This window comes from Siphateles boraxobius, unplaced genomic scaffold, assembly GCF_051911475.1.
Source record: "Siphateles boraxobius isolate OS27281-9 unplaced genomic scaffold, OSU_SipBor_1 8, whole genome shotgun sequence".
NCBI classification, from domain to species: domain Eukaryota; kingdom Metazoa; phylum Chordata; class Actinopteri; order Cypriniformes; family Leuciscidae; genus Siphateles; species Siphateles boraxobius.
Window position 1 is genome coordinate 34,876,926 of NW_027509208.1, and position 21,165 is coordinate 34,898,090.

Below are 21,165 nucleotides of genomic sequence, written 5' to 3' on the forward strand. Positions count from 1 at the left end.
CATTGCATCTTTTCCATTATCTACATGTATATTAAAATCACCAACAATTAGGACTTTATCTGCAGTCAATACTAATTCTGATAGAAAGTCAGCAAATTCTTTGATAAAATCTTTATGGTGCCCTGGTGGCCTGTAGACAGTTGCCAGCAGAATTCTCAAACTTGATTTATCGTTTACATTATATATTTTTACATTAAGCACCAACACTTCAAAAGAAATATATTTTAAACTAGATTTTTTAGTGGTTTTGAAAATATTACTATAAATTACAGCAACACCTCCCCCTTTGCCTTTCAGGCGAGGTTCATGTTTATAACAGTAATCATGAGGGGTGGACTCATTTAAAGTAATGTAATCGTCTGGTTTTAGCCAGGTTTCTGTCATACACAGCACATCTAGGTTATAATCTGAAATCATATCATTAACTATGAGTGCTTTTGAAGTTAGGGATCGAATATTCAGCAACCCAAGCTTTATCGTTTGCTCATCTGTATTATATCTATTTTTTATTTGTTGAATATCAATTACATTTTTAACCTTAGATCGGTTTGGACGTTTTTTGGATTTCCAAATTCGGGGAACAGACACAGTCTCTATATGATGATATCTAGGTGAAAGAGCCTCTATGTGATGGGATTTATCTGACCTTGGTGACGCGAGGCCGCTGGCAGACGGTCGGTTTAGCCAGTTTGTCTGCTTCCTGACCTGACCTAGTGATCGTTATGGACTGTATGGCACCGTTACTTTTGTATTTTTAGAACGATTGTAGCCAAATATCTGTCGCCAGAACTATTAACCCAAAATGAACACTAAACATTGGCTTTATTAACGTTACAGTAGCCAAATCAAACACAGAACCATGTTTAGCATGCCTGTAGATAAACAAGCATATAGATAAACAATACATCAAAGCTCTAATCAAAGAATAATTTACACTAATTCCAAGTTCGCTGTTGAGATAAAAAAAAAAACAGTTTGTAACGTTAGGTTATTGTCGGATAACGTTAAGTATGAATGAGCTTTTAACAAACTGGTTTGCAGAGCCAAACAGCGTTGTCATTTGTTTACTTCCTTGCTACAACGGAACGTACAATTAACAATACGAACTATTACAGGATAACACATCGACGAAAAATAAATCATACTTACAGGTTGTGGCCCGTAAACAACAGCTTCTGTTCTAAAAGTTGGAACTGCTCCATCTTTCAGGACAAGCTTGAGCGAATCCTGCATTGAACACGATCGCCAAGATTGTGGAAGCTTTCCTCCGTAAAATGTGCAGCACAGAGAGCGAGATCTGGGTAATAATTATGAGGGACCAAGTTAAAAATAAATTTTAACCATTGATCCCTAACTCCCCTGACCCTAGGAAGGCTGAACAAAGTGGACCTGCAATCCAGATGAAAATAACAGCGTTTCGACGGCACTGCGGCAACAACACTCCAGCCTATTCCAAAGCAATATAAAATGGCCTCGCCCCCCTTATTTAATATTCTCGGAGGAGGGGTTTATGTAAATATCGGGGTTAGTGATGTCAGCAACCCTGGAGGAATATCATGTAGTCCCTACCGGCCGTTTGCTGTAGTCCTTAGAAATTGATTTCTTTAAAAGCAAATATCTCCCTTTGCTTTGAACTTTGAGCGCTGTAACTTTGCAGATGTTTTTTATGCTCAAACAGCAACATAAAACACTAGCTAAAGTTAGAAAAGTGAAATCGTGTTTTACCACCCCTTTAATGTACCAGGAACACTTTAAGGTTGTGTATCTATTAACACTATCCTACAAAATAGAATGTAGGGGTGGGCGATATCTCGATATTTAAAATATATCGAGATATTTTTTAAACACGATATGGATTTTGACATATCGTATATATCGATATATTGTTTATATTTAATTCTGATTTCGCCGCTTTGTCTTCTTTGCGCTGTGCTCGCCCCCGCCTCCTTGCTTTTGTTCCCCCTCCCCTCGCGTGTTGTCTCATTCAACATGGCGGCGCCCGCAACTAGCCCGGAGGCTACAGAACTCGTCTAAAAAGATCGTCTTAAATGCTGTCTTACATGCACTTCTTGAGGCACACACGCACACTAGCAAACACACGCAAGGTCTCTCGCTCTCTGTCCCTCTCTGGCGTGCGCGCGCTACACGGTGCTCTCTCCCTATCTGCCGTGCGCACGCTACACGGTTTGAACCATGGTTTGAACATTCACACAGCCTTTCGAAAACGATACATTTCCCGGCACATGTTATTAAAAAGGATGACAATCCCGGTAAAACGGGACAGGTGGCAATTATTTTTGTATACAGCAATTAATTTGTATACAATTATTATTTTTGTATACAGGGATTTTTTTTTTTAAATGTCGCAGAAGCACTTTGGACTACATGAACTGCCTACCTCTTTGCACTCCAATAAAAAAAAAGACTGTGGTATTTGTTTTTGCATTAGTTTTTGTTGGGTTATTTTTCCTGTAAAGATATCGAGATATATATCGTATATCGAGATATAGCAAAATATATCGAGATATATTTTTTGCTCCGTATCGCCCAGCCCTAGCATGATGAACTAATAATACTTTTAAAGCCTTTTTAAATCTTGGCCTATATACATTTCTAAAAATGCTAATTTATAGGCTTTGGAAATATTTTTTATAATAATAGAATCATTAAAAACTAACATGCACTAACATTAACAGTAGACAAAATGTCGTTGATTTTTTTTGTCACTCTCTGACCCCCCGAAGGCCGCTGTGTAATTCACACCCTAACCCATTGGGGGAAGCATTTAAATAATCCTATGAATGCATATAAAAAATGAAGAATCGAATCGAATTAATCGAATCGCATCGAATTTTAATGTGAATTGCCATGAATTGAATCTTTCTGAATTTGCAAAAATCGTTCTTGAATTGAATCGAAAACCTATGAATCGTGAATCGAATCGATTCGCTGTCTAGTACCCAAAGGTTCACAGCCCTAGCGGGAAGACTAATTCTTATCATGAGGAGCATTTTTATCTGTATATCGCAAACGATAATATATCACCCATCCCCAATCTGTGCTGATAAAAAGATGTTTCTTATCTGTAGTTGCCTTTACTCCATTTAATGTCACTTCTTGGGTTCACTGGGGAAATTTTAGACACCTCTTTGTTGATTCCTTGATATCTTCATAAAGTCCAGGAAAATGAAGTTAATCACAGCTCGTTTATTAATTTTGAAAAAAAAAAAATAAACTGATGTAACATAACGTTGTAATTAAAGTACAAAACAATTCAAAATGTAAATTAAATCAGCACCAAAAATGTTGAAGGTCTAAAGACCGTGTGCTCCCAGCAAACCTCGCCAGCTCATTAGACAGCTGTGGCTTTATCCTATGGTTCGTCTTGTAGAGGGCGCACACAGACTTCAGAAAACAGACAAGAAGGGAATATATAAGACAATATGGAAAAACCTATAAATGGACTACATAATCAATATTCTTTTCTTTCACGAAAACACACAGAAGGGATGAAAGGCCGTTCTCGTCTCCGGACAGCAGGAAAAGTTTTAAAGCGTGGCTTCCAGACCCTTATAAGTAAAGTGTGTCCTTGTGTGCCTAACCGAGAACCTTCGCAGGAGCGCCAACAAACACCCGGACAAGAGCCGACTCCAGCCGAGACAACTGACCGTGAGTCTCCAGTTATCATGCAGTGCTGTAGTCTAGAGTAAACTGTGATTTCTACACCCCTAGTTCTAGAGACAATTCAATGTAGCAACAAGCCCCTGCTGCTACAGTTATGTTAATGAAAACATATATGCTACTTTTACTAAAGAGGTGAATATACCCCGTGTATCACCTACCACTGGATGTGCGTTCAGTCTCATGCTGTATGTTAACACGTTGTTGCTGTGTGTTCTATGTGTAATCCGCCATCTTCTGAAAACTTTCACAGAACGTCGGCAGATTCATCAGAACCTTCTGCAGCTTGAGCGGTGGCTACGTTACAACTTAGAGTACATATTAGTTAATCCCTGGTTGATTCCAGCCATTGCAGCCACTGATGCGCTTGAAACCAAGCCAATGTTCAATGACCGAGAGCATTCGCAGAAGTGTCCACAAACACCCGGACAGGAGCTGACTCCACCCACTGATGCTTTTATATACGTACTGAATTATCTCATCGATCAAATAACAGATCCGTCTGGGGAAGAAGTACACCTGTCCAGAGGTAAGATCGATAACAAGAATGAAGTGGATAATAACATTGCTTGAAAAACATATAAAGCTCGGACACATAAAGTGACAGTAAAATGATAAATGTCAAACCTTGATGACGAATGAGCAAAGTGTAAAACACAGGGGACTGGTAATGAATGTTCATGTCATAGTAACAGCAACACATGCTTTCTATTTCATGGTAACCTTCATCTTACGTGAACTACAGAAAGGTCAAACGTGATTAATCAGCTCTCTTCTGAAAACATTCACAGAATGTCTGCAGATTCGTTGCCAGCTTCATCAGAACCTTCAGCAGCTTATGGGGTGGCAACTTCACATCTTAAAGAATGTATTAGATGATCCCTGGTTTGCAGATATACCCAGAGAATGAAGAAGAAAGAAGCCAAAAAAGTATTAAAAAAACAAAAAACAGATGTTTGCATAATCAGTTTAGATAATGCGATTCTATCACATACCAACATTTCCTTACTTCGCATTTAAAATCATGGGCTTTGGCATCAAATACCGAAAGGAATGGCTTCATGTTAAGAAGGTGCTGGAGCTCTGGACAGCTTTTGTCAACTCTTTGGAGGTAGGGCCAATATTTGCAGGTCACATCCATACCAAAAAACTGATTTGCCTACTGGCCAGCTTTTCTTGCAGGTACAGGGGATAGGCAAAAATCTCTATAGCCCTTTTTAAAATCTCTTATCGACCAATTTAAAGGAAACGTGTGCATGTTTTGTAAAGTAACTTTTGTTGGCATTTTATGAGTAAGATTTTGAGTTTTATGTTTGTATTGTATACGTGAAACTTTTTGTGCTGCCATTTTGGCCAGGACTCCCTGGAAGAAGAGATTTTTATCTCAATGGGACTGTCCTGGTAAAATAAAGGATAAATAAATAAATAAATAATAAGAAGATACTTTATTAAGACAGTACACTTCGTGTATATAGGCAAGAGCCATCTTTGGAAAACAGTGTTGTGAACTTTTTCTTCTAAAGTGTTTGAAAACTCAGAAGCGAAGACCAGGAGACTCGGGTTTGTATCTTAAGATGGTTTCTTTATTGAGAACACGAGCTGTGCGTTGCTGTTGTCTTCCAAGCTCGTCTTGAGTCTAAACTAAGGGAAACGTTCCCTTGCAATTATACATATGTATAAATAGACCAGACACCGTCAGGTCCACAGATATCACACATGACTCTGGGTCAGCCTGATTTTTCGAGCACCAGCTGGAAAAACCTGACCATTTTGAAGCATACAGGCGCCGAGTCGACGGGGCCCTGGCTTCAGATATAGTGCTTAAAACCTTCTCAGGAAGGTCCTTGGGTACCCGTTGAGGGGCCAAACATGGAGGGCCCATAAATCGGGTCTCGGATGCCAAAATGTCCCGTTCGCTTGTGTGAGGAGGTCTTTCCTCAGTGGGACAGGCCATGGGATTGTGTCCGATAACTGAACCAGTTCCGGGAACCACGGTCTGGTTTTCCAGAGAGGGGCCACCAGAAGGACTGCCCCCCCCCCTCTCTGACCCATTTGATGACTTGTGGAATCATCGAGACGGGGGGGAAAGGCATAAAGGGGACGATTGGGCCAGACATGGGCCAGCGCGTCCCTGTTCTTCGAGAAGAACAATTTGCAGTGGGTGTTGATTCTCGAGGCGAAAAGGTCGATTTCGGCCTCGCCAAACACCTTCCATATTAGACTGACCGTCTGTGGGTTCAGGGACCACTCGCCGAGGGGAGTGTTGCCCTGTGAAAGCATATCCGCGCCCACATTCTGGACGCCCGGGATATGCGCTGCTCTCAGAGAGCTCAGGTTGGTTTGTGCCCATATAGAGGAGGTCTCTCGCCATCGCATGCAGGTTCCCTGACCTGATTCCCCCCTGGCGATTCATGTAGGCCACCACTGACGTATTGTCTGTGCGGACTAAGACGTGGTGACCTCTGAGGTTCGACAGAAATGCCTTCAGGGCCAACCCAACTGCTTTCATCTCCAGACAGTTGATATGTAAGCTCTGCTCCGTGCTCGACCAGAGGCCGGATGCAGGCATGCCCTCGTGCAGCGCTCCCTAATCCAGGTTGGACGCAACTGTAAGAACCACTTTCCTCCTGGAAATTGTTTCCATTGTCACCCCCTCGTGGTGCCAGTTCTGAGCCCGTCAGGGAATCAGGGTTCTTAAACAACCGTGATTCACCATAACGCGCAAGCTGCCTGACTGCCATGCATGAGTTGGCACACGGCGTTTCAGCCAATGCTGCATCGGGCGCATGCGCAGTAATCCCATGCGGAGTACTGGCGATGCTGCTGCCATGAGACCAAGCAGTTTCTGAAATTTCTTCAGTGGCGCGCGTTCGCGCAATCTGAAAGTGCCTGCAAGCGCTCGCACCGAGAGCCCGCGCTCTGTGTGAGTCGCGCTGTCATAGCTCGAGTCTAAAACTGTGCCCAGAAAGATCATGCTCTGGCTGGGGGTTAGTTTGCTTTTTGAAACATTGATTGGGAAACCCAGGCATTTTAGATGGCCGAGAATCAAATCCCTGTGAGCTAATAGCTCGATTCTCGACTGTGCCCGCACCAGCCTGTCGTCAAGATAATTTAACACGCGCACTCCCTGAAATCTCAGAGGAGAAAGCGCTGCATCCACACACTTCGTGAATGTACGGGGTGCCAACGATAGACCGAACGGCAGAACGGTGTATTGATAAGCCCGGCCCTCGAAGGCAAATCTCAAGAATGGCCTGTGACGTGGATTTATTTGAATGTGAAAGTAAGCATCTTTCAGATCCATTGTGACAAACCAATACCCCGGGCGCACTTGCGCGAGGATATGTTTTATAGTTAACAATTTGAACGGCTGTATCATGAGAGCTTTGTTCAAATGTCTCAAATCTAGAACGGGTCTGAGACCGCCGTCTTTTTTCGGAATCAGAAAATAGCGGCTGTAAAACCCATATTTTTTAGCGCGGGGGGGACTAATTCTATCGACCCTTTTGCTAATAGATTTTGTACTTCGGTGCGAAGCACGTGACCCACGCTGCTTCTCACCGAAGTCTCGAGAACCGCCTGAAATTTTCGGGGGTCTGCGAGCGAATTGGAGCGAGTAACCTCGCTTTATAGTGTTTATGACCCAACTCGACACATCGGGGATAGCTTGCCAGGCTAGAACCCGTGTGGTTAGGGCTTGACACACTGATTGAGGCTGGTCGCCTAACGTAGGGGGACCTGATACCCTTATATTGTGATTTGTGCACACATTGAGTATTGGACTGACTGTACAAGCATTTGCGTGTTGGGAAGTCAGTGTTACAACGGGGGAGGGGCCGCCTAGTGAAGGGGGACCGTGAACCCATATATTGTGATTTGTGCACACATTGAATGTTGGACTGACTGCACAAGCGTGTGGGGAAGTCAGTGTTACAACAGGGGAGGGGCTGCCTAGTGAAGGGGGACCGTGAACCCATATATTGTGATTGGTGCACACTTTGAGTATTGGACTGACTGTACAAGCATTTGCGTGTGGGGAAGTCAGTGTTACAACGGGGGAGGGGCCGCCTGATAAAGGGGGACCGTGAACCCATGTGTTGTGCTTGTGAAACTGATAGCTAACATTTTGAACGGCCGTCTCATGAGAGCTTTGTTCAAATGTCTCAGATAGAGTGGGTCTGAGGCCGCCGTCATTTTTCGGAATTAGAAAATAGCGGCTGTAAAAACCCGTATGTTTTAGCACAGGGGGGGACTAATTCTATCGCCCCTTTTGCTAATGAATTCTGTACATCGGTGCAAAGCATGTGACCCACATTGCTTCTCACCGAAGTCTCGAGATCCGCCTGAAACTTTGGGGGTCTGCGAGCAAATTGGAGTGAGTAGCCTCGCTTTATAGTGTTCATAACCCAACTCGACACATCGGGGATAGCTTGCCAGGCTATAACCTGTGTGGCTAGGGCTTGACACACTGATTGGGACGGGCCGCCTAACATAGGGGGACCTGATGCCCTTATATTGTGATTTTTGCACACATTGAGTGTTGGACTGACTGTACAAGCATTTGCGTGTGGGGAAGTCAGTGTTACAACAGGGGAGGGGCCGTCTAGTGAAGGGGGACCGTGAACCCATATATTGTGATTTGTGCACACATTGAATGTTGGACTGACTGCAAAAGCATTTGCGTGTGGGGAAGTCAGTGTTAAAACAGGGGAGGGGCCCCCTAGTGAAGGGGGACCGTGGACCCATATATTGTGATTTGTTCACACATTGAATGTTGGACTGACTGCACAAGCATTTGCGTGTGGGGAAGTCAGTGTTACAACAGGGGAGGGGCCGCCTAGTGAAGGGGGACCGTGAACCCATGTGTTGTGCTCGTGTGCTTTATTTGGGTCGCCGTGAAAACGGCGTTTGTTTGCAAAGATGCGCTCACTGCTGCGGGCCTGTTTACAATAATAAAATCCCCAGCCGCCTGAACTGAACAGGGGGCTGTGGGAAGTTTTGCTGGCTTCTTTGAGGGTGGTCCGGCTAGCGCGGGACACGCGCCCTCTCTTTCCTTTGCGTGCTAGGACGGCTTTGGCGGGAAGCGTTCGGCATCACCCGCAGGGCGGGGCTGAGAGGCCTGTTTCGCCGGCCTTGCTGGTCGGCGCCAGCTAGCACGGTTAGTTCCGCTCGAGCTCGATGTCCGGGACGGCCTGTGTTAGGATCTGAAGCATTTCAGTGTCGGAGTTAGTCCTGCCTCGCTGGGTCCGCCGAAGGAGACGAGGCCCGCCCCGTGGGAGGAGGGGGGGGGGGGGGGTGCTGATCTCCCTCGAACGGGACCGGAGATGACTGAGCTGGAGTGAGTGAAGCACGCGGGGACGTGGCCGGCGTGCATTCACAAACGTCCGTGCTCTCTGGATGCCGTTGGCTGCGGCACTTCTTCTTCCTCGGCTGAAGTAGGGCCGGAGAAGGAAGCGCGGGTGACGCGGCGCCGCCGTCTCGAGAGAGAGCTAACGTTAGCCGAGTTCGCAGCACGGAGATAGGCATGCACGCGCAGGCTGCACATCCGCCGACAGAGAGTGCATTCTCTGCGTGGTAGAGTCCCAGGCATGAAATGCAGCTCGCGTGTTCGTAGGCCTCGCTTAACACGAGGCATATGGAACAACGCTGATACAGATATAAACACATAATAAACAGATATTGAAAAGGATATCGCCGGATAGCCACAGGAGAGACGGCGTCAGGAGAAACACGGTTGAGATGTGTAGTCTGCTGAACTGTAGCTCGCTCAGGCTGAAGGCTTGTTCGACGGCGAAGGCTCAATAAATGGTCAGAGACGTGAAGTTTGTCGCTGAAGGAGTAAAATATGCTATAATGGCGAATTCGGGGACTATTATAGACTGAGGTCACGCCCCCTTGGCGAGCGCCATTGGATGTGCAGTTGCCGCAGCGCAGCCTATGAGCGAGCCAGACGCTCATGTTCTAGCTGAGCAGCTGCAAATGCGCTTTACATAAAGGCTTCAGTAAATCGAGGAAAAGGAGTTTCCCCACTGCGTATAGCTACGCAATACGAAGTGACCGTTCGAAAGGGAACTGCAGTTCAAAGCAGTATAACTGCAGTACAATGAAGTACAACTGTAGATTTGCAGTATAACGAATTATAGATACATTATAACTGCAGTACATTGAAGTTCAACAGCAGTAAAACTGCAGTACAAAAAGTACAACTGCAGAATAGTGAAGTATAACTGCAGTACAACTGTAGATTTGCATTATAATGAAGTAGGCCTAGGCTATACAATAACTGCAGTTCAGTGATAAACTTAAATGCATGTGATCAAAGACTTTAAATGCAAGTCCATCTGACATTTCTTTTTTAAATTAGCTTTTTTATTTATTTATCAGGGCCCGTATTCATAAAGATTCTAATAATCCTCTCAGAAAACTCTTAATTTAGCTTAAAATCTTTTACGTAGGAGTTTTACGCTCTTAGCTTAAGAGTGATTCGGGAATGATCTGAGAGCAACTCTGAGTAAGGAAAAGACAAAAACTTTTATCTTAGTGAGGAGGCGGGGTTGACCCCGTTGCTATGTATGACACAATCTTTTGAAGACTGATTGGTTGGTTGTCCAAGAAGGAAAAAAAGAGTGATTTTAAGTATAGGGTCTATTCTAAGCCTTCACTTTGAAATTACATGCGTAATTTTTCTTATTTGACCATTCTCATACACACACACACACACACACACACACACACACACACACACACACACACACACACACACACACACACACACACACACACACACACACACACACACACACACACACACACACACATTATATATGTGTATATAAATCCTTTTTTTATTTACCATACTGTTAATTTCCTATAAGGCATTTGATTGGATTAGAATGATAAAAATTGTTCCACTGTCTATTTAAGTGGTGGTTTGAATGTTGGTTTTAATGTAGCAAACATGGAATAAAAAAACAAGAAGGACAAGAAAGCTCAACTGGACAGAGGAACAGTGTTTACTGTGAGCCCAGTTAGTGGATGAACACAAGGCCATCCTTAAAGGAAAATTCAGGCCGGGTGTCACAGCACAGAAGCAGACGTGGGAGCTTATAGCGGTTAATAATAAATTATTTACGGTTCATTCCCCCTGCGTGTGCGGAAGCCTGCTATATTCATAAATGCATTTTTTTGAGCCTGCAAGGTGGGAATGTCCAGTGTAAACAAAACGAACTGCGACACAATAAGAGGTTCTGAAAGTGCTGTAATTGTTTGTGATCACTCTGCTTACAGAAGTTTGTGACAGACCCAAATCATCACTGCTGCGTTGAGGCATTTTCCCAGCTGCCAAATATCTTAATGTACAGTAGTGATTTAATTTCTGGATCTACACCATTCCTGCGCTGTGTCGGAGATGTTATTGTGTCTGTAATAAAATCGGCCACAAACATGTTCCATGCACGATCTAATCTATAGTGTCTTATTAACTCACTGTCATCTATTGTCTGCAACACATTTCTTCTCCCTCTTCGTCTTTCTGCCATTTTCTCCTCTGCTAAAGAAACTCTTAAGCCTCTTAAAAGTCCTCGTCTGTGCTCCTAACAATTTTGACCTTAAGACCTCTTTTAAGGGTTAAGATGCTTTCTGAATTACTTTTTTCTTTACTAGGATTTTTTCTTTAATTTTAAGAGTAAACACGCACATTTCTAAGAATTATAGAATTTTGTCACTAGGAGCTACTCTTTGCACTAAGATTCTTTATGAATACGGGCCCAGGCTCCTATGTAGGTTCAGTAATTTCACTTTTAATGGCAACGAGGTAATTTAGTTGCCATTAAAGTGAAATTACTGAACCTAAATAAAGGAGCTATAAAGAATAAATAAAAAAGCTAGAGATGGACTTTTTGGTTTTTGCATCTTGCATCTTAAGTCTTCATAGGATTACCATTAATACTACACTGACTGCAGTTATTCTGTATTGTTGTGCGACAGGCCCGGTTCTAGAACCAAATCACTGAGGGTGCTTCTGAAAATAGTGAGGGTGCTTACATAAACATAGGAAATGGCTCCCAAAGTTGTTATCAGTCTGAAAATAGTACCTCAAAATAGGGCTGAGGGACACCTATTGTCTACGACAATATTGTAATTGCTTTTATGTTAAACGATATACGATCTGGCATGATCGAGTAGCCTATGTCCCTCACTTGCAGAAAACAAACAAAAACATGCCACGCATAGCCTATACTGTGATGTTACCCTATAGTTCAGACCATGGCACGTGCATTTAGTGATTTACTGCACGGTTTAAATGCAGCTAGAATGGCCTTTTTAGTCTCACACAGAAACATATTTCTAAGCAACAAGGTCTTAACATTGCTGTTTTTGAAGTAATTAAACTGACAGCTTCACTAGAGTGATGCTCAACAGGTGCAGGTAATTCACATATGCTCTCTCTCTCTCTCTCTCTCTCTCTCTCTCCCTCGTTTATTCATTCAAATAAATGTAATCCGACTCACATCTCTGTGCCTGAATGCTGAGTGTGCAGAATACTAGATCTAATGACCCGTAACCAAAACAACTAATGAAAATTAACTGTTAGTTTTACTCTTCCAGTCAAATTGTGCTCCACAAACATTAAAGTAACACCAGGTAACTTTTGCTCTCGGGGTCCCCCTACAGTTGGGAAACAGTATTGTCCTCTACTACTGTCGTAAACTCTGTCATTCTACATGCACGTGCATTTGTTGACAACCATGATAGGCCTGAACACTGTAGGAGGAGGTCACATGCAGGTGTGCGTTGTGTGTGAAATGTCTTCATCGCAGGTACAGCGGCATATATTTCAGCATGTCATATGAAAATAAATTCATGGGTTTTATTTTTTTTCTAACGACAAATGATCGCGATGATCACGTTTACAAGCCAGCGTCATTATAGTAGCCTAGTCTATTGGTTACCGTTTTACTGAATCTATATGATACTTCAATCAATGCAATCTTTGAGTTGTAGATAATAACCATATATCGTCAATATTCTATTATCAAACTACCATAAATGAATCTGCAAATTTTACAAATCGATTTGCATTATAGCTTGAGGCAAGACAAATAAACAAATATCGCAGACATGTTAGGTATCCTAAAATATGATTTTGTACATCTTTATATTTACTTGCAATGTAGCCCCTACCAAACTTGTACACGCCGTTTAGACATAGGCTTTCATGTGATTTTTTTTGTAGAGTACACTTTTTAGGTCAAACATTTGCTATTTGCATTTCATCGATTGCAAAGTTCAAATCAGAACGAGAATGCTAGCGATAGCTAACCATCAAAAAATAGAATATCGTTTACTACTTACCAGATTGATAATTTGCTACTCTACTATCATTACTTGATTCATGAAGACAAACGGAGGATAAGATAGCTTCCGTAACATAGTCAGGCAGACAAAAAAAAAAAAAAAGAGATAGTATTCAAGCAATATACCTACTAGTCCAAGAGCATGACAGCCAAGTCCGCATCGGTCGGGCAACCCGCCTCCTCCTTCAGCTCACGCCAGCGAGAAAACGCTGGCCCAATGTTGATACTCGTTCTGCCTTTAACGCGATGACTTTCTCTTTTTCTCTTTTTGCTTTGCTCCGATAAAACCTTTGCTTTCTTGTTTTTCTGTGCTGCTTCGGCCATGACTATAACATTTGGCTCGCACGTCCGATTTTAAGGAAGTGGCGGTGGTGGTGGAAGTGACGTATATGCCGTAAAGCAGTCGAATTTTTGTAGTTCTCTTTGTTCGCCGGTAACTACCCGAAACCCGAAGTTTAAAAGTACGATTAAAAACGCTACAGACGCCGTCAGGCTATGGCAGACGTGTCATTCAACCTATTGTAAGTCGATGTACCATCACAAGAGACTTGGAAATATATTTTGAAGGTTGAAAAGTTACCTAGTGTTACTTTAACCCTTGTGCGCTGTTCGTTTGCAGTTTACACTCGGGTTGTTTGGGGTCTCCAGAGACCCCAGGCAACACAATATAGCCTAATTTTACCGCCTAAACTTTTTACAGTTTATTCGTCTTTTTACTCCACATATGTGCAGTTTTTGGAGGATTTATTTTATATTTTTAAATTTATATAAATAAGCAAATATTTTTTTTATACAAAAACAGCTTTTTAAATGTAAAATTCACTTTATAAAAGACCCACATTTCTAACTTTCATTTATGGGGATAACATGGATAATTTGACATGGTTTAGTGCAAGTATGGTTTAGTATAATTTTTTTGGAAATCCGTTTTAAAAGTAAAAAATATCACTTTAACCAGTAGATTACTGCAGAGCTTCACTATTTGCCATTTGACTAACTGAAAGACATTTTTTCACATGTTTTTGCAGTTGGATTCATATCTACATATGAAATCACAATTATAACGATAAAAATTACTTTTTGTCAAAGTTTAGCATTTTTTGTATTGAAATCCCCAAAATCAGAAAAAAACGCAGAACACACATAGACGGAAATTAATTTGGTACACTTTAAATTTTGTAGAATTATATGAAAAACAGATGTTTGAAATAAATGCTAAACTCTAAAGACTCAAACTTTTCTTTTTGTAACATCTTGTTCAGGTTTGATTCTAATCATAATGTAGCCTAACATTATTGAAAAACTGATTTATTTCATTGCAAAAAATGCTAAACTGACAATAATTTTTATTTGTTATAATTGTGATTTCATAATATGTAGATATGAATCCAACTGGAAAAACTTGTGAAAATATGTCTTTCAGTTAGTCAAAAAACAGTTAAGCTCTGCAGCAATCTACTGGTTAAAGGGATACTTTTTTACTTTTAAAACTGCATTTTCCACAAGATGGGCAAAAATCTTACACTAAACCATGTCAAATTATCCATGTTATCCCCATGAATGAAAGTTAGAAATGTGGTTGTTTTATAAAGTGAATTTTACATAAAATTTAGGCACATACAGTATTAAAAAACGATTGTGTCTTTCTGATTTTTTCCAGAAATGCATGTTATTGGGCAAATTGTGTAGACTGTCAATGGAGTGACAGAAAGCTCTCAGATTTCATCAAAAAGATCTTCAGTTGTGTTCCGAAGATGAGCGAAAGTCTTGCAGGGTTGGAACGACATGAGGGTGAGTAATTTAACTTCTTTTACCTGGAGTGTTCAAAACCATTATTAATGCTGAACAATAAACCATACAAAATTAACTGGAAATTGTATGAATACTTTCCACAAACACTTGCTGACACCAAGTTAAATTTAAGAGATTAACTTGTAGATTAATTTTAAGCATAATATATGCCTGTGGTGAAGAGTGTAACTGAAAGACTTTCTGTGATTCTTTTTGTTGGTTTGTTTTTTCCAGACTACATCCAACATAGTGTTTCCACATCTGAGATGAAGACAGTTAAAAGAACCATGTGGAATAATGAGGATAAGCTCTTCAAAAAACGCAACCTCTCTGTATAATGTGGGGGAAGATATATGCATGATTTGTAAATAAACACTTGGAATATGTTGTCTAACTCTCAGCCTGTTATTTGAAGTTATAAAAAAAAGCAGAATCATATTATTTTTGCATTGCAGTTGTTTTGTACCTTAATTCATTATATTGCAGATGTGTGAAAATAAAACTTAATCTGGATATTCTGGTTGTATTATTGTAGTATTCTTCATTGCAGTAATACCGCCATTATATTGCAGTATTATTGTAGTAATATTGCAGTAATACCACAGTTAAATTGCAGTATTATTGTAGTACTATTGCAGTAATACCACAGTTATATTGCAGTATTATTGTAGTAATCCTGCAGTTATATTGCAGTAATACCAGAGTTATATTGCAGTATTATTGCAGGACTACTGCAGTTATATTGCAGTATTATTGCAGTAATACCACAGTTATATTGCAGTATTATTGCAGTAATACCACAGTTATATTGCAGTATTATTGCAGTAATACCACAGTTATATTGCAGTAATATTGCAGTAATACCACAGTTATATTGCAGTATTATTGTAGTACTATTGCAGTAATACCACAGTTATATTGCAGTATTATTGTAGTAATCCTGCAGTTATATTGCAGTAATACCAGAGTTATATTGCAGTATTATTGCAGGACTACTGCAGTTATATTGCAGTATTATTGCAGTAATACCACAGTTATATTGCAGTATTATTGCAGTAATACCACAGTTATATTGCAGTATTATTGCAGTAATACCACAGTTATATTGCAGTATTATTGCAGTAATACCACAGTTATATTGCAGTATTATTGCAGGACTACTGCAGTTATATTGCAGTATTATTGCAGGACTACTGCAGTTATATTGCAGTATTATTGCAGTAATACCACAGTTATATTGCAGTATTATTGCAGTAATACCACAGTTATATTGCAGTATTATTGTAGTACTATTGCAGTAATACCACAGTTATATTGCAGTATTATTGTAGTAATCCTGCAGTTATATTGCAGTAATACCAGAGTTATATTGCAGTATTATTGCAGGACTACTGCAGTTATATTGCAGTATTATTGCAGTAATACCACAGTTATATTGCAGTATTATTGCAGTAATACCACAGTTATATTGCAGTATTATTGCAGTAATACCACAGTTATATTGCAGTATTATTGCAGTAATACCACAGTTATATTGCAGTATTATTGTAGTACTATTGCAGTTATATTGCAGTATTATTGCAGTAATACCACAGTTATATTGCAGTATTATTGCAGGACTACTGCAGTTATATTGCAGTATTATTGCAGGACTACTGCAGTTATATTGCAGTAATACCAGAGTTATATTGCAGTATTATTGTAGTAATCCTGCAGTTATATTGCAGTAATACCAGAGTTATATTGCAGTATTATTGCAGGACTACTGCAGTTATATTGCAGTATTATTGCAGTAATACCACAGTTATATTGCAGTATTATTGCAGTAATACCACAGTTATATTGCAGTATTATTGCAGTAATACCACAGTTATATTGCAGTATTATTGCAGTAATACCACAGTTATATTGCAGTATTATTGCAGTAATACCACAGTTATATTGCAGTATTATTGCAGGACTACTGCAGTTATATTGCAGTAATACCACAGTTATATTGCAGTATTATTGTAGTAATCCTGCAGTTATATTGCAGTAATACCAGAGTTATATTGCAGTATTATTGCAGGACTACTGCAGTTATATTGCAGTATTATTGCAGTAATACCACAGTTATATTGCAGTATTATTGCAGTAATACCACAGTTATATTGCAGTATTATTGCAGTAATACCACAGTTATATTGCAGTATTATTGCAGTAATACCACAGTTATATTGCAGTATTATTGCAGTAATACCACAGTTATATTGCAGTATTATTGCAGTAATACCACAGTTATATTGCAGTATTATTGCAGGACTACTGCAGTTATATTGCAGTATTATTGCAGGACTACTGCAGTTATATTGCAGTATTATTGCAGTAATACCACAGTTATATTGCAGTATTATTGCAGTAATACCACAGTTATATTGCAGTATTATTGCAGGATTACTGCAGTTATATTGCAGTATTATTGCAGTAATACCAGAGTTATATTGCAGTATTATTGCAGTAATACCAGAGTTATATTGCAGTATTATTGCAGGACTACTGCAGTTATATTGCAGTATTATTGCAGGACTACTGCAGTTATATTGCAGTATTATTGCAGTAATACCACAGTTATATTGCAGTATTATTGCAGTAATACCACAGTTATATTGCAGTATTATTGCAGTAATACCACAGTTATATTGCAGTATTATTGCAGTAATACCACAGTTATATTGCAGTATTATTGCAGGACTACTGCAGTTATATTGCAGTATTATTGCAGGACTACTGCAGTTATATTGCAGTATTATTGCAGTAATACCACAGTTATATTGCAGTATTATTGCAGTAATACCACAGTTATATTGCAGTATTATTGTAGTACTATTGCAGTAATACCACAGTTATATTGCAGTATTATTGTAGTAATCCTGCAGTTATATTGCAGTAATACCAGAGTTATATTGCAGTATTATTGCAGGACTACTGCAGTTATATTGCAGTATTATTGCAGTAATACCACAGTTATATTGCAGTATTATTGCAGGACTACTGCAGTTATATTGCAGTATTATTGCAGGACTACTGCAGTTATATTGCAGTATTATTGCAGTAATACCACAGTTATATTGCAGTATTATTGCAGTAATACCACAGTTATATTGCAGTATTATTGCAGGATTACTGCAGTTATATTGCAGTATTATTGCAGTAATACCAGAGTTATATTGCAGTATTATTGCAGTAATACCAGAGTTATATTGCAGTATTATTGCAGGACTACTGCAGTTATATTGCAGTATTATTGCAGGACTACTGCAGTTATATTGCAGTATTATTGCAGTAATACCAGAGTTATATTGCAGTATTATTGCAGTAATACCAGAGTTATATTGCAGTATTATTGCAGGACTACTGCAGTTATATTGCAGTAATACCAGTTATATTGCAGTATTATTGCAGGACTACTGCAGTTATATTGCAGTAATACCACAGTTATATTGCAGTATTATTGCAGGACTACTGCAGTTATATTGCAGTAATACCAGTTATATTGCAGTATTATTGCAGGACTACTGCAGTTATATTGCAGTAATACCAGAGTTATATTGCAGTATTATTGCAGGACTACTGCAGTTATATTGCAGTATTATTGCAGTAATACCACAGTTATATTGCAGTATTATTGCAGGACTACTGCAGTTATATTGCAGTATTATTGCAGGACTACTGCAGTTATATTGCAGTATTATTGCAGTAATACCACAGTTATATTGCAGTATTATTGCAGTAATACCACAGTTATATTGCAGTATTATTGCAGGACTACTGCAGTTATATTGCAGTATTATTGCAGGACTACTGCAGTTATATTGCAGTATTATTGCAGTAATACCACAGTTATATTGCAGTATTATTGCAGGACTACTGCAGTTATATTGCAGTATTATTGCAGGACTACTGCAGTTATATTGCAGTAATACCAGTTATATTGCAGTATTATTGCAGGACTACTGCAGTTATATTGCAGTAATACCAGTTATATTGCAGTATTATTGCAGGACTACTGCAGTTATATTGCAGGACTACTGCAGTTATATTTCAGTATTATTGCAGGACTACTGCAGTTATATTGCAGTAATACCAGAGTTATATTGCAGTATTATTGCAGGACTACTGCAGTTATATTGCAGTAATACCAGAGTTATATTGCAGTATTATTGCAGGACTACTGCAGTTATATTGCAGTAATACCACAGTTATATTGCAGTATTATTGCAGGACTACTGCAGTTATATTGCAGTAATACCACAGTTATATTTCAGTATTATTGCAGGACTACTGCAGTTATATTGCAGTAATACCACAGTTATATTGCAGTATTATTGCAGGACTACTGCAGTTATATTGCAGTAATACCACAGTTATATTTCAGTATTATTGCAGGACTACTGCAGTTATATTGCAGTAATACCAGTTATATTGCAGTATTATTGCAGGACTACTGCAGTTATATTGCAGTAATACCACAGTTATATTGCAGTATTATTGCAGGACTACTGCAGTTATATTGCAGTAATACCACAGTTATATTGCAGTATTATTGCAGGACTACTGCAGTTATATTGCAGTAATACCACAGTTATATTGCAGTATTATTGCAGGACTACTGCAGTTATATTGCAGTAATACCACAGTTATATTTCAGTATTATTGCAGGACTACTGCAGTTATATTGCAGTAATACCACAGTTATATTGCAGTATTATTGCAGGACTACTGCAGTTATATTGCAGTAATACCAGTTATATTGCAGTATTATTGCAGGACTACTGCAGTTATATTGCAGTAATACCAGAGTTATATTGCAGTATTATTGCAGGACTACTGCAGTTATATTGCAGTAATACCACAGTTATATTGCAGTATTATTGCAGGACTACTGCAGTTATATTGCAGTAATACCACAGTTATATTGCAGTATTATTGCAGGACTACTGCAGTTATATTGCAGTAATACCAGTTATATTGCAGTATTATTGTAGTAATCCTGCAGTTATATTGCAGTATTAATGTAGTACTATTGCAGTAATACCACAGTTATATTGCAGTATTATTGTAGTACTATTGCCGTAATACCCCAGTTATAAAACTTCAGTTGTACTCCAGCTATACTGCAATATTGCAGTTTTTTTCGTGTCCAAAAAACTGCATTTTTCTACATGTAACAAAAACTGCAGTATTACTTGTAAAAAACTGCAGTATTTTTTTGTAAGGGATTTATTACATAAAACAATAAAATTTAAGACAATTGGGAAAGGTAGCTTTTCCACCTTTTGACCACAAGATGTCACAAGGTGTGCACCCTGTTGAAAAGCTTCGAGTAATGAACCAATTTACGATACACTTGAGGGGAAAGCCTCAGTGCTTCACAAAGCTTAATTTCGCCATCACTAGCAGTCAGTGCAGTCTCAGGATGGGCAGGACAGGAGTCGACTCGGACAGACACACAATACAGGAGAAACTAGACAAGAACAAAAACACTGGATTTGATATGAGAAAGGTCTTGGTCTTGGACATGAACACAAAACAACAATCCAGCAAAGACAAGCAGCAAGGAAGCACAATATAAAAGGAGTGGAGCAAACGAGGACAGGTGAACACAATTAGAGAGGGGGTATTAACATTAAGTGACATGGGCATCTGACGCACAGAAGACAATGGCACATGTCACTATGCGTATTGGCACATCCGGTCTCCACTGGCATGTGCCAGTGGATAGTGACATGTGTTCGCTGACATCGCGGAACACTGACACTGTCTCGGAACAGGTTGCTGTCTTGTGACACCTCTGTAGTGACTGACACATGAGCTGAGCCGCTATAATGACGTAATTGTGAAACAAACGCCTGTAAGTGATCTTTTTAAAATATATGTCAATTTAACATTTTAAAGTCAGTATTTTTTTCTCAGACATGTCAGTGTGACACATCAGTAGCCTATCTGAGTGGCATATAAGCCGCTGAATGTTAAATATGTAATGCCAATGTTGTTGATCACGCAAACTGCCCATCCTAGGAAACACAACGAATAAATCAGAAGTTAGTTACTACGAATAGCGTATTAACAGTCGCATCCGTTACTGTAACCTTTATTTTTGCATGATGCCGCATGCACGCCAGTAGGTGTCAGTAAGTCCACACTGGGCAGCGCAAAATAACCTAAAACTTGCGACAGTTGAGGAACATCTACGGGTGGTGTGTTTGCTATGTGTATTCGTCATTTGTTTGAGTAGCAACTGTACAGTAAGAAGGTAGCAAAAATTTAATTTAAATAAACGAGTAATCAGAGTCACTAA

At 39.7% G+C, this 21,165-nt stretch overlaps 1 long non-coding RNA gene across 1 annotated transcript; it reads right to left on the reverse strand.

Moving 5' to 3' along the window:
- Positions 1-3,192: 3,192 nt before the first annotated feature.
- LOC143729412 (uncharacterized) lies at positions 3,193-4,878 on the reverse strand. Its single transcript, XR_013199999.1, has 2 exons — positions 4,691-4,878; positions 3,193-4,563 (listed from the first exon to the last, which is right to left on the reverse strand). It is a non-coding gene; the product is annotated as an uncharacterized LOC143729412 (long non-coding RNA).
- Positions 4,879-21,165: the final 16,287 nt, after the last annotated feature.